We start from the raw sequence: 27120 nt of genomic DNA, 5'->3' as shown, positions 1-27120 counted from the left end.
GCACTGCCCATCCCAGATGTGTGAAAACCTATGGTTGCCCTGTAGCAACAGTAGCTCTCGAGATGCAAGTCTGGGATGCACAGGGGGAACCTCCATGACGATATCTGTAAATTGAACAATATTAATTAAGGTATTTTTTTCTGTTTAATTATTTAACATCTTTAAATATATTGAAATATCTTTTATATTAATATTTAATCGATATTTTTTCTATATTATTACTTAGGTAGATACATTTTCTATATTATTATTTTATATGTTAGTTTATTATTTTATATGTTTGTTTCTTACTCGGCTATTTTCGGGTATAATAGAATTAAATAATTAATTTTTATAACTATACATGATATAATTAATAAGTATTCATATAAAAAAAACTTAGTTTGACAAATTTTCTATATTGTTGTTTTTTATGTTATTTTCTTACATTTGTTCACTAAAATTCGAGAGGGTTTGTGTTTGAACTATTATCTTTTTTTCCAGATATTTTAGGCGTAAAAAGGGTCCATACCCCCGATGACGTACCCGATTTCAACAGGAGTTCTTTTTTGACTTCGGGTACGAGGGTTGGCATGAAATCGACCACGAAGTCTGCTAAAATTTGAGACTTGATGGCCGTACGGGGTTGATATTCGATATCATACCCACTGAGTTCGACGACCCATTTGGCCAATCGGCCTGATAGTTCGAGCTTGTGCAAAAATATTATGAAGCGGGTAAGTTGTTAATACGTATATGGGGTGACATTGAAAGTAAGGTCGTAACTTTCTAGAGGTGCTTATCAGTGCAAGTGCCAATTTTTCTAGGTGTGGATATCTAGCTTCTACTTCTCCTAAGGTTCGACTTATATAATAAATAGGAAATTGCGTACCTTGCTATTCCCGAACTAGGACACCGCTTACTGCGATTTCTGATACTGCCAAGTATAAGCAAAGTTTTTCGTCTGCTTTCGGAGTGTGAAGTAGTGGTAGGCTCGACAGATATTGTTTCAGTTCCTTCAATGCATGTTGGCATTCCGGGGTCCAAGCGAAATCGTTCTTCTTTTTGAGTAGGGAGAAAATTTATGACTTCGATCTGATGATCTCGAAATGAATTGGCCTACGGCCGCAATTCGTCCTGTTAGCCTTTGTACAACTTTTACGCTATCCACGATAGTGATATCTTCGATGGCCTTGATTTTATCAGAGTTAATCGCGATTCCCCGATTTGACACCATGAAGCCGAGGAACTTGCCCGAACCGACCCCGAAAGCACATTTTTCGGGGTTGAGCTTCATGTTGTATTTTCTCAAAATCTCGAACGTTTCCTGTAAATGGGTCAGATGGTCCTCTGTGCGCAGGGACTTAACTAGCATGTCATCAATATAAACTTCCATTGATTAACCTATTTGTTCTTCGAACATTTTATTTACTAGGCGTTGGTAAGTAGCCCCGCATTTTTTAGCCCGAAGGGCATCACATTATAACAATATGTTCCATATTTGGTGACAAATGAAGTCTTTTCCTGGTTCTCCGGGTTCATCTGGATTTAATTATACCCGGAATAGGCATCGAGAAAAGTGAGAATCTCGTGACCGGTCGTGGCATCGATCATGCGATCGATGTTGGGTAGTGGAAAAGAATTTTTGGGGCATGCTTTGTTTAAATCCTTATAGTCCACGCACATTCTAAGTTTGTTTCCTTTTTTAGGCACTACAACTATATTGGCTAACCATTCGGGATATTTCACCTCCCGAATGGACCCTATCTTGAGAAGTTTGGTTACCTCGTCTTTTACGAATCGTGTTTTACCTCGGACTGGGGTCTTCTCTTTTGCTTTACCGGTCTGAACTTAGGGTCCAAACTTAGCCGATGCGTCGTTATGTCCGGTGGAATCCCTGTTATATCTAAATGGGACTAGGCAAAACAATCAATGTTATCGATAAGATATTGAACAAGTTTCTTCCTGAGTTCGGGGCTCAACCCCGTTCCCAGGTATACCTTTCGTTCGGGCCAGTGCTCGATTAGTGTGACTTGCTCCAATTCCTCAATTGTTGATTTTGTGGCGTCAGAGTCATCGGGAATCACGAAGGATCGAGGGACCCTCTGATCATCATGTTCTTCGATCATCTGGTTATATGGTTGGGTCGAAGCCAATGTCTGCGTTTGCTATTTGGTGTCTCGTTCTCCTTCTGAGGCCGATCCCTTTACTTACGAAGGTGGGGATATTGGTTTGGCTTCCTCGACGGCGAACATTTCTTTTGCGGCTGGTTGTTCTCCGTACACTGTTTTGACTCCTCTCGTTGTTGGGAATTTGAGGACCTGGTGTAGGGTCGAAGGTACAACTCTCATGTTGTGGATCCATGGCGTTCCGAAAAGGGAATTGTACCTCATGTCGCCTTCGATCACGTGAAACTTCATTTCCTAGATGGTTCCAGCCACGTTTATTGGTAGAATTATCTCGCCTTTGGTAGTTTCACATGCCATGTTAAATCCGTTTAAAACCAGGGTTGCGGGTACGATCTGGTCCCGCAGGCCGAACTGCTCTACGACCTTCAATCTTATGATGTTGGCCGAGCTACCTGGATTAATCAACACACGCTTAACTTTAGTTTTATTCATGAGTATGGATATTACCAATGCATCTTTATAAGGTTGTACGACCCCTTCTGCATCTTCATCATTGAAGGACAAAGTTCCTATGGGTGTGTAATCCTGAGTTCGAGATCGCTTTTCTCTCACAATCGATATTTTAGTGTGTTTAAGCACTGGTCCCTGAGGGGTATCGGCACCGCCGATGATCATGTGAATGACATGCTGCGGCTCTTCCTGCTCGTTTTGCTTGTCGAAATCCCTGTTTTTAAAATAGTTCCTCGCCCTATCGCTCAAAAATTCCCAAAGGTGGCCTTTGTTAAATAACCGGGATACTTCCTCTCTTAGTTGCCTGCAATCTTCCGTTCTGTGGCTATCGGTGCCATGATATTCGCACATTTGATTGGGATTCCTTTGGGCAGGATCAGTCTGCATGGGTCGAGGCCATCTAGTTTCTTTGATGCGTCCGATAGCAGACACGATGGCGGATGCATTAATGCTGAAGTTATATTCCGATAACCGAGGTGCTTCTATAGGATCGACATATTTATCAAAGCCGTTCTTGCTCATAATTCCTCGAGAATTCTTCCCTCGATCAATCCTTCGATTGTTCCGAGCGGTGTTGCATGTTGAACCGTTGTTCATCCGATCTGCGACGTACGATTGATATCGGTCTCTGTTCGACCTTTGTTCTCTGTCGATCTCCCTTTGGTTTTTAGTAGCTGTCCTGTTCTGATGCATGGATCCAGACGAAGCTCCCAACCGGTCATCTTCGACCCTAATTTTTGACTGATATCGGTTGTGTATATCTGCCAAAGTTATTGCTGGATACTCAATTAAATTTTTCTTCAGTCGACGCGATGCTATCGAACTTTGCTCATTCAACCCTTGGGTGAAAGCTTGGACGGCCCAATCGTCTGTGACCGGTGGCAATTCCATGCGTTCCATTTGAAATCGGGATACGAATTCCCTCAGCATTTCATTACCCCTTTGCTTTACTTTGAAGAGGTCTGATTTCCTTGTTGCAACCTTTATGGCACCAGCGTGTGCCTTTACGAACGAATCTGCTAACATGGCAAAAGAATCGATAGAATTTGGCGGCAGATTGTGATACCAAATCACCGCTCCCTTCGAGAGGGTCTCCCCGAACCTTTTTAACAATACGGATTCGATCTCATCGTCCTCCAAATCGTTACCGTTGAAGGCACATGTGTAAGAGGAGACGTGTTCGTTAGGATCGGTCGTACCGTTATATTTGGGAATTTCGGGCATACGGAATTTTTTGGGGATTGGTTTTGGGACCGCACTCGAGGGAAAAGGCTTTTGTATGAATTTTTTCGAATCCAGCCCTTTTATCATTGGTGGAGCTCCGGGGATCTGATCGACCCTGATATTGTATGTTTCCACTCTCTTGTCGTTGGCTTCGACTCGTTTTGTGAGTTCCTCGAGCAATTTAGTAATTTCGGGAGTGGTCCCCGATTCTTGCTCGTTTGATTTCACTATGGCGGGCTCCGTTCTGGGGGTGATTTCTCGAAGCGGATTGGGATCTGGCCTGCTTTGTAGATGAGTTTGGCTCTACATCTGAGCTATCGCTACTTGTTGGGCTTGTAACATCTCGAAGATCATGCGCAAGCTGACTCCGATTTCCCCCACATTATGGGTGTCTAGAGCTACAGATCGAGTACCGCCCTGAATGCTTTTTTTCTGGTTCGGAATGTTGGTTCGCCTCAAGAGCCACTCGCGAATTGACATCTAACGGTACTTCGGCTCGAATTTCGGGTACTTCGATTCGAGCCTCAGTGTCGTCGTCAAGCGGCCTTCCGGCCTCGGGTACCAAGTTGTTGGTTTCATCTTGAAGGCCGGCTTCATGGTCGATAGGTAAAGCCATTGCTGATTTGAAGTTGTAAACTGGTGTGTACTGCAGATTTATATCAAACAATCACTGTTATCCTTAGCCCCACAGTGGACGCCAAACTGTTTACCCGAAAAATTAGATAACATTAAATTTGTGTATGGTTCTAAGGATATGTGATACAATTTGATACAAATCGTATAGAGAAATAGAAATATGTGTATTCTTGACTATGAGAATAGGAATAGTGAGCAAAAGAATGAATAAGGTAAAATAAAACAAGCATGAGGAGATATCTTCCAATATGAGAAGTGATCTTTTATTACAGTCTATTCTCGGTGTCGTATGCTTACAAGGATTCCCCCTTTTATAATAGAGGGATCCTACTTTATTTACAATAAAATAAATCATATAGTGGAGGACCCATGATAAATTGTCTCTTTCTCGATTCCCGCCAAGATTCTATCTCTTAGTGCGGTTGTAACGGCTCTTGTCTGTGAGCTCGACACTAGCTCGAACTCCTTATTGGGTCGAGCCCTCGGTTTTGGCTTGAGTTCGACCTCCGGGGTGGGCGTAGCGCATTTCTGACCTCGAAGCAATGCCTTGCAGATCGATTTGGTCACGGGCTCGATAAAAGTATCGAGCCGACTCCTCGATTAGCCTTCGGACTCGAGGCTCGTTTGTACTGCCTTCGAAACTCATCCCAAAATCCCACTCCGGTTGCTTACCATTCGAACTCGATCGAACATAGGAAGACCGAAATCTATTTCGACCGTATACATTAACTTCTTGATTTTCGCATGGACAGAGTAGATTCCTTTCTCGCATTTGTTGTACTAAATGTAATAATGAAATTGATTGCAATTAATGTTAATTGATCTCTTAGAGCTTTTAGTTATGAAATATTCCCTTTAAAATACAATAACATGAACTACATGAAATTGTTTATCATAGCTGAATTACATATGGATAGTTCACATGGAGCATTTTTGTCCACTGGCCACTCGTTTCTTCAGGCTTGCAGCTTGCTCATGGTTTTGCAACAAATAGCCAGGGGGCTATTATTGCCAACCACCTGATCAGATTAACCCATTATAAATCACAAACAACCTCCAAATTATAAGTTGATTACATAATTTCACGCATAGATTATTCATGTTAACAAATTCTGAATCATACTGAACACTCAATGTTTTTCATGACGTATATTAAAATCATACCGAAATAGTTAGACTCGTGCACTAAAGGATTAATTAAATTTCACATTGGAATTAAACACATCATTACAATCAAACAAAGCATTCAAAATTCTATGAACATTATGTATATAGCAGAGATTAATGGTGTGGTTGTTACGAAGGAAAATGTTTTCCTTGGAAAATATTTTCCTGGAAAATGAATGGTGTTATCACTTATTTTCTCATGTTTGGTTGATGAGTGGAAAACTTTTTCAGGAAAATATTTTCTAGTGTTTTGTTAGAAAATAGAAAATCTTTTATAGGAAATTAGTTTTCTATGCTACCCTCCTCACCCCCACCCTTCCCCCATTTCCTATGTTTCATGTGCTCTCCCCCCACCATTATTACTCAACGTTTCCACAACTCTATTTTCTTTCAAGAATTCAATTATTCTTCTCATAAATTCTAATAAACCCAAAGGAACTAATATGTTGATTTACTTTTTCACACAAGAACGTTAAAATTTGAGTTCCATAACTGAAAAGAAAATACTTTTTTATTTGTTAAAACAAAATAAAAATTCTATTTCTACAACATGAAAAGAAAATACTCATTTTGTTAATAAACCTCAATAATAGACCTCAACCCCATAACAAGAATAATTTTGTAGTCACTAAAACAATATTTCTATTATATAACCTCTCGCAACATATAAGATTCAGGCTAACAATGATAAACGTCTCATACACACATAAAAAAGAAGAAATATGAGCAACTCCATAATAACCATTCTCTGTATAGGAGTACTCAAGAAGCAAGTAGACATGAGAAAAACCATCACAGAAGTATGACAGACCATATTGGACAAGCAACAAAATATCTTTCTATGACAATTGCTTCCTATTCTACTTTTGTTCTTCCAACCCCATTTGTGTATTTTAGTGTTGTCGCTTGAATCTTTCCAGCCAAATCTTACGGAGATTTTGATTTCTTGCCATGAATACCTTAGCTAACATGTCACTTTGCACCAAATAATCAAAAGTTTCACCTAAGAATTGGAAGGAACTGGGTTGTAGCATAGGGACTTTCCCAACTACCTATCTGGGGCTTCCACTGGGGGCCAAATTTAAATCAGAAGCTATATGGAATGGGGTAATTGAAAAGTTTGAAAAAAGGCTAGCATCATGGCAATTGCAATATATATCAATGGGTGGAAGATTGACCCTGATCAATAGTGTCCTTGATAGCATCTCCACTTACTATATGTCACTATATCCGATGAGTAGTAGGGTCCTGAAACAACTTGACAAGATCAGAAGGAAGTTTCTGTGGGAAGGGAATAACAAGGATCACAAATTTCATCTAGTCAAGTGGTCTAAGGTTCAATTACCAAAGCACCAAGGCGGATTAGGTATAAAAAACTTAGTCCTTCATAACAAATGCTTGTTAATGAAATGACTATGGAGGTACACACAGGAGGAACAATGTCTTTGGAAGGAAGTTTTCAACGCCAAACATGGAGTCCTGAATCATTGGTGCACTAAATTATCAAGAGCACTCCATGGAATTGGAGTCTGGAAGAACATTTGTAAGCTATGGGAAGAATTCTCAGTGAACAAACATTTTGTAGTAGGGAATGGTCAACATACCAAGTTTTGGAAGGACAAGTGGTTAGGAAGCATTGCTTTGATGAATGATTACCCTGCAATATTTCAAATAGCCAGAGATCCAGATTCAACAATCTTGCAGTGGAGGGAGGGCGACAGTTGGAACATACTATGCAGAAGGAACTTGCAAGATTGGAAATTTGAAGAGCTAGTTAGACTATTAGCCACACTAAATGGCTACTCCAGTAACAACCTAGTACCAAACCGGTTCAGATGGGGAATGCACATGTAGGAAGGTACTCCGTGCAAGCAGCCCACAAGTTATCAGAAGCTCAAAATGCAATCACCGACCACTGGCCTTGGAAACTAATATGGAAAGTTAAACTGCCACCTAAAGTTGCGTGTTTCAACTGGACTGCTCTCCATGGATCTTGTCTAACACAGAACAACTTAGTCAGAAAAAATTTTCAGATTGTCAATAGATGTTACATGTGCCAGAGAGAGGCAGAATCATATAACCATCTATTCCTACACTGCTCAGTTGCAGCAGATCTCTGGAATATGTTTATTTCTCTTTTTGAACTCACATGGGTCATGCCACATAACATTAGGGAGGCTTTTGAGAGTTGGAGCTTTTGGAAAGTTTACAGCACTATCAAGAAAGTCTGGAAGATGGTTCTTGCTGCTATCTTTTGGAGTACCCGGAAGGAAAGGAATAGCCGATGTTTTGACGGACTATCAACTACTTTCCAATCTCTCAAAGCTAATTGTATTATGTTTTTATTCACTTGGGTTTATTTATCCCCCATAGATTCCACTGATAGTTATTTGAATTTTGTTAGCTCCTTAGTATTAGTCTGAACATCTGTATTAGAGCTGACATTATTCCTTTTTGTTGTAACTCTTTTGTAACTATTATGCATCTTCCTGATGCCATCAATGAAATTAATTACTTCATAAAAAAAAAAGAACTTTTCTTTATAACCTTCAGTTGCCATAATTTCTTCGTACAATCTTGTCACATCTAGTCGACTATCAGCTATTTTACCGATTGTTACTGCCACTTCTCTAAGCTTTGTTGATATATCACTGACCACATCTTGCACATCAGAAGAACGACTTCGTTTGCGACTTGCTTTGGCTTGAGAAGTTTCACTTACTACATCTTGCACATCGTTTTCCTTAGATGGCCCTTCAATGTCATTATCATTAGCTTTCTCAGAACTACAATTCAAGCCTATATCATCAAGCGACTTAGCACAATCACCCCTAGCTCGATCGTTCCCATACACGAGGGACATTTCTTCAAACACTTCAATCTTTTTGTTAATGAACTTCTCATGAGTAGGATGGGCCTATAATACAACGACAAAGCAAAAGGTATAAGAAACGGGTGCATATTCAGTGAGTTCACGGAAAATAATTGAATATTACATCGCTCGCATATGACAATTTCAAGAGAAAAGAGAAAGTTGCAATATTTTCCCCTTGGAAGAGAAAAGCACACTTTACTCAGCTACTGCTTCTCCCTTATGTATGTCCCAGAGCATTGCTCTGACAATCATTTGCATTAGCTTTTATCAGTTATCTTTAGCAGTATAACACAATTCTAAAAGATATATCCTAAGATCGAAACGACAATACAGAGGCTGGTTAATGCATAATGAAGTAACAACTTATCAAAGTATGAGCTCTAAATTAAGAGCTAATTCTGCTAATACTAGAATCAAAAGTTTCCCATACAAAATAACAGGAAAATCCATGTAAATGAAAAAATATAATAACTCAAAAAAAAGAATTTGCAGAATCTAGCAGTCAACAGAATCAAATAAAATGTCAGGAAAAATTTTAGAACCATATTCAAATTTGGCACATTTGCCTTTGACATTACATATGTGAAAACATTTTACCTGAGCGTGGAAAGCATAAACTCTAGGACTAGCAGTAATTATATTCAGGTTATCATCCCATCCAAGACCACTTTTGTTTAGAAGAGTTTGCACTATATTCCATGTGCTTCTTAGTGTTTTAAGATGATTCTCCACATGCTTAAGTGAACACTCCTCCATTCCTAGTTGTTGCTTAATGGCATCCGAAACACGATTGAATGATATGGCCTTAAACTGATTAGTTGATTTATTCCCCTGCTTCACTTCATTAGCTAGGATTTCCAACATCAAATATTCCATTTGGTTTTGTTCACCTAAACTGTTTATCTCTTTTTTTTTTTTACAATTGTTAACTGTTATAGGAAATATGTCAAACATGAAATTTAAGATAAATAGAGACAGGACAACAAAATCATATAAAATATAAAGTCAATGTACATAAGAGTATATGAAAACATAAACAATTAAACACAAACAACTAAAACCAAGATGACTAAATAAAAAACTGTTTCTTGATAGATTATATTCATCTATTCCTCCTCCGATCATAATTTGTAAACATGGCATGAGCAATGGCATCTCTTTTCAACGACCATTCCCTAGCTTCTTCACGTCTTTCTCTAGGTGTCTGATAGGTTTGATTCCCTAGAGAACTTTGAGTACTTTGAGCATTTTGTGTTTGAACTAGTGGTTGCCCCTCTACTTCTTGTATTATTGGGTCATTTGGCTCCAAATCTGTTATGTGATTATGTAAAATGCACGATGCTAACACCACATCCACTTGTGTTTTAAAGTCCCAAAAGGGTTCATTATCAATCACACGAAAATGCTCTCCAATGCATCATTTAATATGCGTGAGTCATGAGCAGATCCTTCCCAGCCAGCAACCACATATGTGAACTTCAAATTAAAGCTGACAGCAGCCATGACATTTTGTGTTGTGCCTTTGCGGCCATGACACCTATTTTGGAGTTCGATAGGAACAGATGCAAGCACATGTGTGCCATCTATTGCTCCTACATAATCTTATATGTACAACTAAAGTTAATAATATATACTAGTATTCAAAATTAATTAAAAACTTAATATTTAATATGTTACTCACAACAAACCAAGGGTAATAACGATGGTTGTTCCTTATCTCCGACTGAATATCATTCAGTGATTTCACAAGGGTTGGATAGAGATTCAAAATTGCTTGAAGTACAGTGTGGAAACATCGATGAACAGATTCAATCGACCTATAAAAATGCGACCCTATCTTGCGAAATCGTTGATTAAAACCAACAATTTCTAAGAAAATTAGTACTTGTTCTTGCGCGAACATACTTTTGGTTGATCTCAAGAAATTATTTCTTCTAAGAGCATTACACAATTCAAAAAATACGGGTTGGCTCATTCTTATCTGACTTACACAATGAACAATACTTCCATTTAAAATACTATTCATTTAAAATTCCCTCTCTTGGTCTTTATTGGTATAAGGTGCCTTAGGAATGTTACTTTGATTTTCGTAGGCTAAAATAATTACAGCCCCGGCAGCTAAGACATATGTGGCTTCCGATCCAACTATTGCATCATCTTCATCATTTTCAATCGAATCTATCTGTTGCAACCCAACTTTAGAACTTCTACTCATAAAAATGGATTGATAAAAATATTAAAGAGAGCCTAAAAGAAATCGAACTTGGAACCAGTAAATCACTCAAACAACCCAAAGATATAAGAATATGCAGGTTTCTCGTTTTCAGTAGATATCCTCCATATGGATCCTTTACTATACATCAAAATTCAACCAGCCTTTCTCCTATAACCTGCCTGCTTAAATACCTCAACTTTGGATTATATATAACCCATATTAACCACAAAATTTTACTGGTGAGCACTTAAGAAATCATTTACTATTCCAATCTCTAGATGTCCCAGTACATGCCTTCTGCAACATCTACCATTGCAATGCTCTATAATTTGTTGAAAAATCTAATCTATGTTATATCATGAAACTATGAACAACATATAAGCTCCTCTGACCACACAACAATCAAATTTCCAAGTTGCGAGTGAAGCCACATTGCTAAAATTTCATTGAACTTGAATCATATATTATCTTCTTGATCGTCAGTATCCTAGCTAGAAAAGCTTTCAAGTTCAACACGTGTGCTTTGATAGGTAACATTAACTTCCAGTACTACATTGTTTTGTTTCATAACTTAAAAGACAAAAGAGGACATAGAACTTGATATCATGCAGAAATTAATATTAAGCAGCAAAAACAACAAGAAAGTGGATCATGAACACACAAACTCTATCAAATCCCAACATGAAGAACAGTTACCAAAAGTTTTAAATACTTAGATAAACCAAACTAACTGAAGATGTACCAATTTTGACTACATTCAGGTCAGGAATTATATTTTAGAATTCTAAATATTGAAAATTTGAACTCATGAATTAATCTTTTGTATTGCAATGGATATCAGGCAGAGCATTAGACTATTATTTATCAGTTCATCAAGCAAAAACAGAAGGAATTGAAGAAAAGTTTAAAACCCTAAAGCAAACGCAGGAAAGGGAGGCGTGCGTTACCTAAAATCAAGAGCCCAAGAGCGAAATTGCAGGAGATTTTAGAACATTTCCTGATCTCCAGATCCAAAGCACTTGTCTCCGACCTTGGAGAAAACAGCAAGTTGGGCGTTTTGGTGCGATGGCGGGGATCTTAAAACGCGAGACTAAAGAGAGAGAAATTGGAGTGAAGCAAGATGAGAGAAGGGAGAGAAATGAATCGACTGATTTGGGAACCAGCGATGGGGTTTTTTTTTTTGGAGGGGGGGGGGGGGGGAAGCCAAATCGCACGTTTTATTTTTAGGAAAATGTTTTCCCTTCAAATTTTAGTAAAAATATTTTTCCCAATTAAAGAAAAATAAGTTGATTGAAAAAATATTTTCCAAACTATTTGTGCCAACCAAACATGAGAAAATGGGAAAATATTTTCCAGCATACCAAACACACCCTAAAGGAATACCTAATGTGATGAATGATAACTGAGAAAACCAAATAAAGGTAAGGAGATCAGGTAGTTGAAGCTCTGCAACACAGATCCAGCAATAAACAGCAGAATTGGACAGTGATTTGAGTCTGAATTATTTTCTAAAATCAGAAAGTATAGAACAAACAACAATAGTGGAAACAACTTCAAAAATCTCTTTTGAAAGCTAATTTTCTTCTGTTTTTTGAGCCATTTTTTGGCTTTTCATATCTGGTTTTTGAAATATTTTTGAACTTTTGAAAGTTGTTTCAGCTAGGTGAATGTGTGTGAGTGAATCTCCAGATTGTGAATGAGTATGAATGCCTATAGTGTGAGGATGGTCATTTATTTAAACTGATTTTCCAAGCTGCTCTTCAGATTTTTCTTTTTCTTCTTAATCCTTTTTTCTTTTCTATTTTTACTCTTCAAGTCCCTCCCCGGCAGACCCCTGCTGGTTTTTCTTTCCTAGAAGCTTCCTAGGGGTTAGTTATAAAGATTCTCTAAGTCTAATCCCCTTAATACCTTTTTTACCTCCGTTACTTTCTACTCTCAGAACTACAGACCTTCTTTTACTTATCTTTTTACCTTTCAACTCTATAGAAATCATGTGAGCCTGAACCTGGCTTCATTCTTAAAACAAACTACACTCCTAAGTCCAAAGTAGGGTAATCAAATCCTAGAAAGCCTGTGACTCACTAATTGATCCTCAAGAATAATATGGGTACGAAATTATTATACAAACACTAAAACAAAAGAAACTGTCAATTTAACAGGGAATTAAAGCAATTAAATATTGTTTCAGTGATACCTAATCATGTGACTACTCAAACAATAATAAAAAATTCAATAGCTAACAGTTTATCACACTCAAACAGATATGAATCAAATAATCAATTATTTGCTCCTGCTAAATTAAGTAGCGATGACTGGAGACAAACAAGTAGAAAAAAGAAAGGGAATGAGGAAAAAACATAGAAGAAGTAAGGAACAAAATATACATGCTGGAACTCAAAATGAATCGATAAAGAATTTTAGCAAGTTGGAGGAATCGTTACACAAGCACTAACCAGAGTTGCTTCACACCGGCCAGTGTTGCATGCAACAATATCCCTTGCTAAGCCGGAGAAAATGACACCATGGCGATATGGGTGGGAACTGGACGGTCAACCGGAGTTTGACTAGATTCCGATGGTCATGAAACAAGATAAACTTACCATCAATCGACAACTCTCATTGAGAGTAGTCTATTGATGTTGGTATTAACCCCAAACAGTCCGAGATTTGAGGAAAAATTGAAAAAAGGGATGAATTTAGGTATGTGATTTCTTAGATCTACTAAACGAATTGTTTGAGACGGATTTGAGGGAAACTGGTCGTGGATTTGGACCGAGGAGGGGCTGGGGATTGTACGGTTTGGGGTGGTTTGGAGGTGGCCCGCCACCGCAGGCGATTTTTGGAGGGCAGTACGCGGCGGGGAAGGGTGGAGAGGAAATGGGGTGTGAGAGAGAGGACTTTGGTGGGGGTAGGGGCTGTTCCGACACCTTTAAGAAAATGCATGGCCAGTTATCGCCCGTTGGATCAAACAACAACAGACGACCGAGATTAAGCTTGATTCAAAACTGTGTCGTTTGGCTTATGGGGGATATTTGGACGGGTGAAGGTGTGGGCTTGGACAGGCATGAACCGAATTAAGGTAACTGGGCCGTCCGATTTGTTTGGCCCAGTTCGAATGTGAAGCTTCTCTTATCAGATTATTTGGCATGGCATGACAACTAGGTCTAACAATTGGCATAAAAAAGCCAACGTTTTAGGATTTGGCATATGATAGCCTAAAGTTATTCTCTCTCTTCTAATGGTTCAACCACAACAACAACAACCCAATATAATCCCATTAGTGGGGTCTGAGGAGGGTAGTGTGTATGCAGACCTTACCTCTACCTGGGGTAGAGAGGCTGTTTCAGATAGACCATCGGCTCCCTCCCTCCAAGAACTCATCACCTTGCTCTTGGGGTGACTCGAAGTCACAACCTCTTAGTGGTTCAACCACCATCCTAAAATTAAGCACCATCAAAATTATTTTCCTTAAAAAAAGCAAAAACTATTTAAACGCATCTCCCCCTTCTCTCAGAAACCATCATCCTAGAAATTAGGTTCATTTTCCTTCAGTAGTATCCAAAAAACTCCCAAATATTTTTTAATTAATAGTTTTTTTTATCTATATATCCAAATATACATAACACAATAACAATTATATTATTTGTATATCACAGTGTATAACATAATAATAATATGTATATCAAAAAAGTATATTAAAATTTTAATTTTCTTCTTTGTATAACACATTTCAGATTGAAAACTCAAGTTCAAGACGACTCAACATGTGTATCCCATATTGTATCCCGTGTATATCTCTATGTACATCAGTGATGTCTACTGTATATCGTGTGTATTTGTGTGTATCCATAAAAATTTGTGTTATATATACGATATAGAATATGATATACACGGGCGTCCATAAAACGAATTGTGTTGTATACACGATATACAAGGTGATATACCCAGAAGTCCTTAAAACATGTGTGTGATATACACTGATGTACATGATATACACTAGACATTTCCTGATCTCCAGATCCAAAGCACTTGTCTCTGACCTTGGAGAAAACAGCAAGTTGGGCGTTTTGGTGCGATGGCGGGGGATCTTAAAACGCGAGACTAAAGAGAGAGAAATTGGAGTGAAGCAAGATGAGAGAAGGGAGAGAAATGAATCGACTGATTTGGGAACCAGCGATGGGGTTTTTTTTTTTTTTTTGGGGGGGGGGGGGGGAAGCCAAATCGCACGTTTTATTTTTAGGAAAATGTTTTCCCTTCAAATTTTAGTAAAAATATTTTTTCCAATTAAAGAAAAATAAGTTGATTGGGAAAATATTTTTCAAACTATTTGTGCCAACCAAACATGAGAAAATGGAAAAATATTTTCCAGCATACCAAACACACCCTAAAGGAATACCTAATGTGATGAATTATAACTGAGAAAAATCAAATAAAGGTAAGGAGATCAGGTAGTTGAAGCTCTGCATTACAGATCCAGCAATAAATAGCAGAATTGGACAGTGATTTGAGTCTGAATTATTTTCTAAAACCAGAAAGTATAGAACAAACAACAATAGTGGAAACAACTTCAAAAATCTCTTTTGAAAGCTAATTTTCTTCTGTTTTTTGAGCCCTTTTTTGGCTTTTCATATCTGGTTTTTGAAATATTTTTGAACTTTTGAAAGTTGTTTCAGCTAGGTGAATGTGTGTGAGTGAATCTCCAGATTGTGAATGAGTATGAATGCCTATAGTGTGAGGATGGTCATCTATTTAAACTGATTTTCAAAGCTGCTCTTCAGATTTTTCTTTTTCTTCTTAATCCTTTTTTCTTTTCTATTTTTACTCTTCAAGTCCCTCCCCAGCAGACCCCTGCTGGTTTTTCTTTCCTAGAAGCTTCCTAGGGGTTAGTTATAAAGATTCTCTAAGTCTAATCCCCTTAATACCTTTTTTACCTCCGTTACTTTCTACTCTCAGAACTACAGACCTTCTTTTACTTATCTTTTTACCTTTCAACTCTATAGAAATCATGTGAGCCTGAACCTGGCTTCATTCTTAAAACAAACTACACTCCTAAGTCCAAAGTAGGGTAATCAAATCCTAGAAAGCCTGTGACTCACTAATTGATCCTCAAGAATAATATGGGTACGAAATTATTATACAAACACTAAAACAAAAGAAACTGTCAATTTAACAGGGAATTAAAGCAATTAAATATTGTTTCAGTGATACCTAATCATGTGACTACTCAAACAATAATAAAAAATTCAATAGCTAACAGTTTATCACACTCAAACAGATATGAATCAAATAATCAATTATTTGCTCCTGCTAAATTAAGTAGCGATGACTGGAGACAAACAAGTAGAAAAAAGAAAGGGAATGAGGGAAAAACATAGAAGAAGTAAGGAACAAAATATACATGCTGGAACTCAAAATGAATCGATAAAGAATTTTAGCAAGTTGGAGGAATCGTTACACAAGCACTAACCAGAGTTGCTTCACACCGGCCAGTGTTGCATGCAACAATATCCCTTGCTAAGCCGGAGAAAATGACACCATGGCGATATGGGTGGGAACTGGACGGTCAACCGGAGTTTGACTAGATTCCGATGGTCATGAAACAAGATAAACTTACCATCAATCGACAACTCTCATTGAGAGTAGTCTATTGATGTTGGTATTAACCCCAAACAGTCCGAGATTTGAGGAAAAATTGAAAAAAGGGATGAATTTAGGTATGTGATTTCTTAGATCTACTAAACGAATTGTTTGAGACGGATTTGAGGGAAACTGGTCGTGGATTTGGACCGAGGAGGGGCTGGGGATTGTACGGTTTGGGGTGGTTTGGAGGTGGCCCGCCACCGCAGGCGATTTTTGGAGGGCAGTACGCAGCGGGGAAGGGTGGAGAGGAAATGGGGTGTGAGAGAGAGGAATTTGGTGGGGGTAGGGGCTGTTCCGACACCTTTAAGAAAATGCATGGCCAGTTATCGCCCGTTGGATCAAACAACAACAGACGACCGAGATTAAGCTTGATTCAATACTGTGTCGTTTGGCTTATGGGGGATATTTGGACGGGTGAAGGTGTGGGCTTGGACAGGCATGAACCGAATTAAGGTAACTGGGCCGTCCGATTTGTTTGGCCCAGTTCGAATGTGAAGCTTCTCTTATCAGATTATTTGGCATGGCATGACAACTAGGTCTAACAATTGGCATAAAAAAGCCAACGTTTTAGGATTTGGCATATGATAGCCTAAAGTTATTCTCTCTCTTCTAATGGTTCAAGCACAACAACAACAACAACCCAATATAATCCCATTAATGGGGTCTGAGGAGGGTAGTGTGTATGCAGACCTTACCTCTACCTGGGGTAGAGAGGCTGTTTCAGATAGACCATCGGCTCCCTCCCTCCAAGAACTCATCACCTTGCTCTTGGGGTGACTCAAAGTCACAACCTCTTAATGGTTCAACCACCATCCTAAAATTAAGCACCATCAAAATTATTTTCCTTAAAAAAAGCAAAAACTATTTAAACGCATCTCCTCCTTCTCTCAGAAACCATCATCCTAGAAATTAGGTTCATTTTCCTTCAGTAGTATCCAAAACACTCCCAAATATTTTTTAATTAATAGTTTTTTTTATCTATATATCCAAATATACATAACACAATAACAATTATATTATTTGTATATCACAGTGTATAACATAATAATAATATGTATATCAAAAAAGTATATTAAAATTTTAATTTTCTTTTTTGTATAACACATTTCAGATTGAAAACTCAAGTTCAAGACGACTCAACATGTGTATCCCCTATTGTATCCCGTGTATATCTCTATGTACATCAGTGATGTCTACTGTATATCGTGTGTATTTGTGTGTATCCATAAAAATTTGTATTATATATACGATATAGAATATGATATACACGGGCGTCCATAAAACGAATTGTGTTGTATACACGATATACAAGGTGATATACCCAGAAGTCCTTAAAACATGTGTGTGATATACACTGATGTACACGATATATAACGTGATATACACATTTTGCATTTGGATTTTTAGGTCTGATGTTTTTACCTGAAACCAGTCTAAATCACTTCTAATCTTACTCAAATTTTGTATATAGCCTCGTTTAGGTATTTTCAACCAATTTAAATCACATTCACTCGTTTAATCCAATCAAAAAAAGAAGAGATAAGAAAAATAAAGTTAAAATATATTTTTTCTGTCTCAATTTTTGCTTTTGATTTTCTCTAATGTGATATCAACCTTACCTTTTCATCCAATTGAGTTTTTTGCATAATTTGCAAGAATGTTTGCTAAACTATGAGAGCGAAAGAGAAGAGATAGAAGAAGAAATACAAGGAGAGAAAGGGGGAGGGAAGTAGTGAATAAGAAGAGAAGTGAGCGGCGAAGAGGGGGAAGCAGACAATTTGGGGCCAATTATTTGAGAGAGAATATATAAGAAATGATTTTTTTAAGGATTTGGCTATATAATGTCAATTATTTCGGGCTGTCTTTGCCAAACCAAATATAAGGCTAAAAGATTGCCAATTCTTGTTATGTGTTGTCATCTAGTGCCATTTTATCTTTTCAAAACCAGCTACTTGAAATTCTAATTTAGACCCAATTTTGCATAACTAATCTAGTTATCTATTTTATCTAATGACTAGCTAATTAACTAATTTAATTGAACCTAAAAATTAAAAAATAAATGCGAAGATGACTAACGTTTATTTGTGATTTTATGTATTTTAATCATGCGTTTAATAATGTAATATTAAATTAATTCCTAAAATATGCAATTAAAAATCTAAAAATGCAATGAATAAAATGACATTTTTTTTGACAATATTATGATTTAACATTATTTCTAATTATGCAAATACAACCAAATTCCATGAAATGCAAACAAAGATATATAAAATCAAACAAAATAATTCAAAAGCTATGTATTTGGCATTTTAGGAGTAGTTTTGTGCAGGCAAAACTTACGTGCTCATAATAGATGTTATTTTCCTTCTAAAATCCTTGAGTTTGACTTTAAATCTGACTCTAGATCCGGCCGATCCAACTGGATCTGCAAGAAAAGAGAGATACATGACCAGAGAAAAGATTCGACCAGATTTGAAAAGAAAGACTTCTAAAGAAGAAAGAAAATATTTTTCTTTGAGTTTCATTTTTTATTTTATTTTTTTTGGAGAAAGACTTCTAAAGAAGAAAAAAAAGATTTTTGGATTTTGATTTGATTTTCTTTTTCGAATGAAAGACTTCTAAAAAGAAAGAAAATATTTTTGGTTTTAAAATTTTTTTTTATTTGGAATTTTCTAAGGAAAGACTTCTAAAGAAGAAATTAAAAGAAAATATTTTTGAATTTTTAAAATTTGGGGTCAGAACCGATGAGGTTTGCTTACGTATCTCACATCTGGTGAGAATCAGACCCGTGTAATTCGGCAGTTTTGACGGAACATGGGGAACATGATTTTTCTGAAAATATTTGCTTATTTTCTTTCTTTCTTTTTTTTAAAATTTCGGTAGAGTTTCGGATTACAAATACTTACCTCTCACTCTTGTTTTTTTTTTTCTTTTCTTATTCTAGAAACCGGTCAACATTCAAGCCGAAATAAATAAATGCACAAATAGCACGTAAAATGCATCGGGATAGTCTTTTAAATTGGGTACACCTGTCCTAGACGGACCCAACCCATGTGTTGAGTCCCCAAATTCAAATACACGTGATGCAAACAAACGTGCCTACTAGGGATCCGGCATGAGGCTATGTCATTCTAAGTTTGAATCCTCGGTGTATTGTTCTAGACCTGGCTTATCCGAGCGGACAACTCGAGCCGAGGGGGCGGGGAGAGCAACGTACCGGTAACCAAAAGGCCATTCGGCTTTGTAACTGATCTGATCCTCGTTTTAAATTAGAGTATGACACTAACAGAAAAGAAGTCACGCCAGCGCGCACTTCCTAGAAGATTTAGAAGACCCAGAGAGAAGAAAGGTTTCGCAACAGTTTTATATACAATTCAAATAATATCAAAGCGGTAAAAAGCGGTATTTAGCACGTTAGGCTCAAATACATAAAAATCATATAATAAACAAAAGCCAAGTATAACAGTCATTCTAAGCCCGAATTCTGAACCCTGAACCAGAGATTCTGGGTTCTTTTCCCCAACAGAGTCGCCAGAACTGTCACACCTCCTTTTTCCCGAGGGGATAAAGAGTTTTTCCAATTAAAGTGACACTAATCGAAATTAATCGAAATGAGATTATTTATTTATTCAGAGTCGCCACTTGGAATAATTTATGGTGTCCCAAGTCACCGGTTTATTTTAGATCCCAAATCGAGGAAATTGACTCTTATTTATGGTCTGCGAACATAGAAGACAGGGTAAGAAATTTTGTTAACCCGGGAGAAAGTGTGAGGCACTCCCGAGTTTAGTGGTTTTAGCACGGACGCTCAACTATTAATAATTTGCCTAGTTATTTGATTTAATAGATATTTGAAACCTATTGTGCATTTTTTTTTTACTTTTTAACCGCTTTTAGTTATTTTTTTAACCGCTTTTAGTTATTTATGGAATTATTTTGAATAAGTCACGATGTCGCGCACTTGTTGTTTTGGTACATATTGCAAATCGCGTCACGTGAAACGCACCCGCGATTTACAACATGTTAATTTTAATTGTTTGAAGTTGTAAGGTCGAGTCACGTGAAACGCACACTCGAATTGGGATTTACGCATCATGATCATACCACAGAAGTCATACCCATAGTCACGATAATTTATTTAATCGTGCCTAAAGCAAGCTACGAATGTTTATAAATTGTTTAATTTTCTCGTTTTGAGATCAATGAGTAAGGCTATAAATGATGGAATTATTTTGGAAAAATCAGTGTACATGTGCCTAATCTCATGAATGATGGAAATTTAAACCTTGTAAGGATAGGCTAAATGATAGAAACTTTGGTGACAAATTATGATAAGAAATTGATGAGGATAACGTGAATAAACATATGGGAACCATTCTCAATACTAGTACACGATTGTTCAAATTTACAGATCAATATCAAATTGTTGTTATGATACATAATCTAAACAACAAACAAAGACCAAAATAAGGGTCTGTAAAGGAGATGATGAAATTCAACCACAAAGTGCTAGCAAAACCAGCAGGAGAACAATCACAAGTTACTCCACTAACACTTAAATTTAACATAAAGAGATTGCATGTCTAATGAAGAGTTCAAAACAGTAAACTCTTAAGGTTAATTAAAAAATTATAACCCAACGTATCTAAACCAAACAGATTCAAGATTATAAATATTTAATAACAGAAGTAAAACAGGACATGTAGCGGAAAAAGATTCAAATTAAATAAACTTAAATAGACAAGAGAAAATCAAGAAAGAACCTGTTAAGCAAACTTTCTTTAATATATGAGAAATAGAGCTTCTAAAACAGCTTCACAAAAGGTGAAAATCCGAACGAAGAAGACAGTGCTGAGGCGAATCGGGAAACCCACGAACTTGGACCTCGACTGACGAACCAATCGGATAAAATCGAATTGACCTCAAGCTTAATCAAATTCCATGGTTTTGGAATGGTAGTCTAACAGAAGAAACATGAAAGAATATTTTTGTTTTTTTTTCGTTTTTGTATTGTTTTTTGAAATTCTAGATTTTTAACCAAAACTTAGAAAAGCTAGAAACCTAAAGAACCTAAAGTTTCTGTCCAAATTTCCATCCCCCTCTTTGTGTGTGCGTGTCTTTTTAGTTGAAAAACTATACTTTTGGGAGTATTTGATCTTTTGAGGTTGGAGGCGGCAAAGAGTTCTTTTAGGGGGTGGGCTGCTGCGTGTTGTAAGGTTGGAGGAATTTTTTTGGGGATTAGGTCTCTCCTTTGTGTGTTGTGTGTGGGGAAGATATATAAGTATAGGTATAGAGATTATTGATGATCAAGAAAAGAGAGTGTGTATGTGCATGCGAGTTTTAAGGGAGAACATGTGAGTTTGTTACAAAAAATAAGGAAGAATTTTGCCATATGAAAATAACTCATTGGCTCTTGCTTTAATTAATATTTTTTCTTTTCTTTTAAAAGTGTAAAATAAAAATACTAGCTAAATATTTTAAAATCAAGAACATATAATTCTTTTTTGTGATTTTTAATTTTCTTAAACAAAACCTACTAAAAATGAAATAAAAGTTAAAATATGTACATATTAAAAAGGGTTGAAAAATTTCAAGTATAATCAAAATTTAGATGCTCACAGCAAGAAGAGAAGATTCCAAGTTTTACTGTGCGATAATACTTTGGGGCATTAATTGTAACACCGTAATTATGGGAGAGAACTTATCTTCTGTGCTAATTCACCAACATCATCATAAATTACATTTTACCATAAATTGTAAAGTGAATTACACTTAACTCTTTGAATTGAATTATAAAAGAAATTAGGCACAGTAACAGAAAGCTGATAAACCATCTGAGACCACGAGCAGGAAAATAAAATAGTATATCATGTTGGAATCCCTATTTGAATGATTCCATGACAACCCAGGCGATTATCCTACCGCCCTCTCTGCTTTGCTAGGTTTTGAATATACCAAAAAATGCAAAACTCGATTTTACAATCAAATACATAGATACAACAATAAAATATGCAGAACAAATCAAATCAAGCATTAACACATAAAATAAAAGGGGGAAAAGAAAAATAAAACAAAGAGGACAAAAATAACAATCACAAAAGAAATAATTTCAAAATTGAATCGAAGAGGAAGACGCAGAAGAAGATCACGATGGTACTTTTGGGACTCTCTGATCGGATTGAAGAAAAAAACATGGAAGACAAAGGGCTTATTGAAGGAAAGCAGATGAAAGAACTCTGTAGAACGATAAAAACAAGAGTAAAAGCCATGCAATATAAACACGTAAGTGGTAATTAGAAAATGCGGAGGAATCCACCGTACACCCCTAATATATACTAGTTTCTCCACATATGTCGAGTTAAGAATTATATAATTTTATAAAATAACATCAATATTATTAAGATAAAGCTTTAAGTAAACGATTAGACAGGAAAGAATAAAGTACAAAGTTATATAAATAATCAATATGAATCATCTTGTGTTGACTTGTTTGTCGAGGTCTGTTACTCCCAAACAAACACACAAGTATATATGGTCGACAAGTAATATAAGATTGTAAGTCCAGATATCGTACCTACATGGACTTATGATTAACTATCAACTAAATTAAACTAAGACAATTAATCTATTCAAGCGATTTTCTAAAGTATGAATATTTAACTAAAATTAATCTATAATAGTAAACTATGAAATTAAAGGAAACAAGTCTGCAATCTTAGAGATGAATTTAATGAGAGAAAATATTCTAGAGTTATGGGTTAGTTAATAATCTCGTTGAGTTTTCCACCTAAATCGTCTAATTAATTTATCTGGTTTATTGGTTGACAGGGTTAATATTGCTCGTAGCCGTCTCCGAAGTACTACTCGCCTATTCAAGCTAATATAACGTCTATATTCCTATGGAATTAGAATGTGAGACAATAATGGTTAAATATATGCATTCTTGGCTGAACATCAATACCCCAAACTTAGACTCTTGCTCGTCCTCGAGTAAGCATTAAAACTACTCTCAATAAATCAAGCCTAGAAACACCACCACTTCGGTTGATACTAACATTTAGGCCCTATAACAACTCAAACCATTAGAGATACACTTCCTGATCATCGTGTAAGATATACAAGTCATAAACAAACAACAAACTTCTAACCTCCTAACCTCAGAGAGGGACTCTAACTCACCAAATTTAAGCTCGCTCACCTACTCTGTCAAATAAAGCTAATAATATCGCTTATCTATCATGAAACCAGTGCCCTCACAAGAATAAATAGTCCATATACTCAAATAAAAGAATGAATATAATTTAAGGACTTAGCATCAAATAACAACTCTCGCACTCACAAAGAATTCATATGTATGCACAAAGAACCATAGGCTTGCCCATTATATACATCTCTACTAATTAAGTATGCTTGAATAGAATCAAATAGGACTTTAAGTGGTTGTAATGTTGGCTAGGGGACAGGTAGGAGAACTATATAATAGTGACTTCTTTCCTAAGCACTTTGCACTTTTAGACTTAATCGTCCATTATTTTCATCTCTTAATTTTATTTTTCAGCCCTCTCTTTGTCAATTGTTTCACATGTATTTTCCCCAAATCAAGAACGTTTAATTTCTTTTTCAAAGCAATTTTTTTTTCATGTCATATTTTTTTCAAGAAGGCCTTTTATTAATTTTCAGCTATCCTTGGTCACCATTTCTCACTTAATCATCCCTTTCTTTAAATTTATCAATTTATATCACAGTTTAAGCAACAGTGCTCAAGGAAGCAGGGTGCAAAAACTAGGGATTCAACAAAAGCATCAAGGCAAAAATACGACGTCCAAACAAAAGGCTACAGGCTCAACGGGCTAACTAGTGGTACAATATCTAAAAAGACTAAAATTCATAAGACATATCAAAGAAAGCATATTATCATCTTCTAAACAGAGCAACACTTTTATTTCGCTTCAATGACATGCAGGGCAAGTTCTAGACTAAGATGCATTACATGGAATATATGTAAGAAATCCTCACCACACATGGCACTAGTATCAATCAAGATAGATCAATTCTACTCTAAGACAGACATGATCATAGCGAATGACAAAATAAGAATAAGTTATATATAGAGTCACAACCCTGAGCTTAGGTGTTAGAAAGTCTGCTATTTTATTCATTACTCAAGCACTCAAAGGAAAGTACAGCGCGGGCCAAAATATGCTAGTATCAAACAGGTAACAAAAGTTTTTTTCTTCTCCTAAAAAACATCTAATCCTAAAAATAAAAAAGTTTACCCGGTTTAGGTTACATCCCTTGAAAAAGAATCGATGCAAAAAAAAAACCAAGGGGAATTATTACCTACCCAAAATTAACTAGAAACAAAAAGAAAATCTATTTGGATTTTTTTTAATTATTGGACTTTAATCCCTCAAGAAAGTTGTCCACAAAATCCATCGTCGGAAAAAGTCCAAATTTTCTTCTTTTTTATTTTTTTATTTTTCGTTTTTATATATTTTTAAAAAAAACACAAACTACTACATTGAGAGAAAAAAACATTACAACTAAGTTAGGATAACACAGAAAATCACCCAGACAATTTTCTCACCCCATACTTAAAATTGTGCAATGTCCTCAATGCACACTGAAAATATCAAGAGGTAAAAGAGACTCCCTTGTAGGCCAAAGGCCGAAGTATTAGCAGCTCACGAGATACTCAGACTTCACCCAGGTATGATTCTTTGTGCGAGTACCTCACACTCAGTTTCAACCACTTGCTCGCTTTTGCACATGCCTATTGACTTTGACTCCATGCTCCTACTCCTACAAAATACAAAATCAATACTATAATGATTACACAATAAATAAATAGAATTGGGTCGCCTCCCAACAAGCGTTTGATTTAACGTCGCGGCACGACGCCATCACTTTCACCACTTTTCCTTCCACTTTGACGATATGAATTGCGCCCTCAATTTCGCATCAATTTTTCTATCACGTTCCTGGGGCGGTTGTGTGAATCCAAAAGAACCAAGTAAACAATGTCACATCTTGCACTTCTTGGCCTTTAAGTGAGGGATGTCGTTTTGTCTCCTTGGTACGGTAAATTTTAGGATATAAACACTTTGTTCCTCATCTATTGACTCCTCCATATGCTCGAATGGATTAATTCCCGTATCACCAACCAAACACAATGTTGAAAAGTATTTAGAATGAGGTCCAATACGCTCCAACTCCAAAACTGCATTATTTTTGACATACTCAATTTTGCACTCTTCGTCAACCTTGGCATCATTAATAATATTTTGGTCGAATAGTTGGAATTCTTCTTTTCGCTCCACAAGCTGGCCAGTATCCACAAAAATTGGTTGTAGGGCATTAGATGCCTCGGCCTTTTTATTAAATTGAGCCTGTAGGTCATGGATATCTGAGCCAAATTGGTCTATCTCTTGCTTGAGCTCAGTTCTTCCTTCTATCAGTTATTTTGTCATATTTGAAAGACCATCACAGAGAGAATCATGAAATTTTATTAGTTGAGCTTGTTCCTCTAGCCAAGATTGGCTCACTACATCTGCTTCTTCAAAATTATCTTTTTGTGGGAACTCGCACTCTTTAGCCAATTCTTCCGCCTCGACCTTCATTCTCATTATTGCTGCACTAATTCTTTGTATAGCCTTTTGATTTTCATCTTGTTGCTCGGCTACTTGCCTCATCATGTCCACTATACGAGCAACACATTCCATATCCTCCGCTTCATTGCTCCTATCAAACTCATAAATATTATTAGAAATATCATAATAAGAGCTCTAAAAAGGATAATAAGAATTAGGAAAACCATCTCAATGGCCACTTTGACCACCACACACATTAAAAATATTTCACTCATAAGATTGAAATTCACAATTTCACCACAAGTGTGGTTCTCCATAATATGGACAAGGATCACCATAATAAGAATAACCAATATTCGACCAATTATCATTCCAAGATGCCATGTCAACAAAGATAGTAAAATACTAAACTAAGCTAAAAATAAAAAATTTAAATAGACAAAAAGTAAAAATCTAATATAGTAAAATAGTTAATTTCTAAGTCCCCGGCAACGGCGCCAAAAACTTATTACTCCCAAACGCAAACGCAAGTATATGTGGTCGACAAGTAATATAGGATTGTAAGTCCAGATATCGTACCCGCAGGGACTTGTAATTAACTATCAACTAAATTAAACTAAGACAATTAATCTATTCAAGCGATTTTTTAAAGTATGAATATTTATCTAAAATTAATCTAGGATAGTAAACTATGAAATTAAAGGAAACAAGTCTGCAATCTTAGATATAAATTCAATGAGAGAAAATACTCTAGAGTTATGGGTTAGCTAACAATCCCGTTGAGTTTTTCACCTAAATCGTCTAATTAATTTATCTGGTTTATTGGTTGACATGGTTAATATTACTCGTAGCCTTCTCCCGAAGTACTACTCGCCTATTAAAACTAATCTAGCGCCTATATTCCTATGGAATTAGAATTAACAAGAACGCATTAATAATTCCTGTATAGTAATCAAGCAAGACGATTAGGTATATTCCTATCCTAACCACAAATTTCCCCCACCCCCACCCACTCCCCTCAGAGTTAAGATCTTACTCTACTCAATCTTATATGCAATCTAGAATTCCCTCTCCCGAGTTCAATCCTAGATTCGTTGATAGTATTCAATTGGTGATCAAGCAATCAAATAATTAAGTGCAAGATTAAATAAATAA

At 36.5% G+C, this 27120-nt stretch overlaps 2 long non-coding RNA genes across 2 annotated transcripts; both read right to left on the bottom strand.

The window, feature by feature from the left end:
- Positions 1-8164: 8164 nt before the first annotated feature.
- Positions 8165-21663, bottom strand: LOC107766893 (uncharacterized). Its single transcript, XR_012699476.1, has 2 exons — positions 21139-21663; positions 8165-8562 (listed from the first exon to the last, which is right to left on the bottom strand). It is a non-coding gene; the product is annotated as an uncharacterized LOC107766893 (long non-coding RNA).
- Positions 9492-18474, bottom strand: LOC107766894 (uncharacterized). Its single transcript, XR_001643795.2, has 2 exons — positions 13189-18474; positions 9492-10121 (listed from the first exon to the last, which is right to left on the bottom strand). It is a non-coding gene; the product is annotated as an uncharacterized LOC107766894 (long non-coding RNA).
- Positions 21664-27120: the final 5457 nt, after the last annotated feature.

Source organism: Nicotiana tabacum, chromosome 15, assembly GCF_000715075.1.
Source record: "Nicotiana tabacum cultivar K326 chromosome 15, ASM71507v2, whole genome shotgun sequence".
NCBI classification, from domain to species: domain Eukaryota; kingdom Viridiplantae; phylum Streptophyta; class Magnoliopsida; order Solanales; family Solanaceae; genus Nicotiana; species Nicotiana tabacum.
This window is presented reverse-complemented; position numbering and strand designations above follow the sequence as displayed.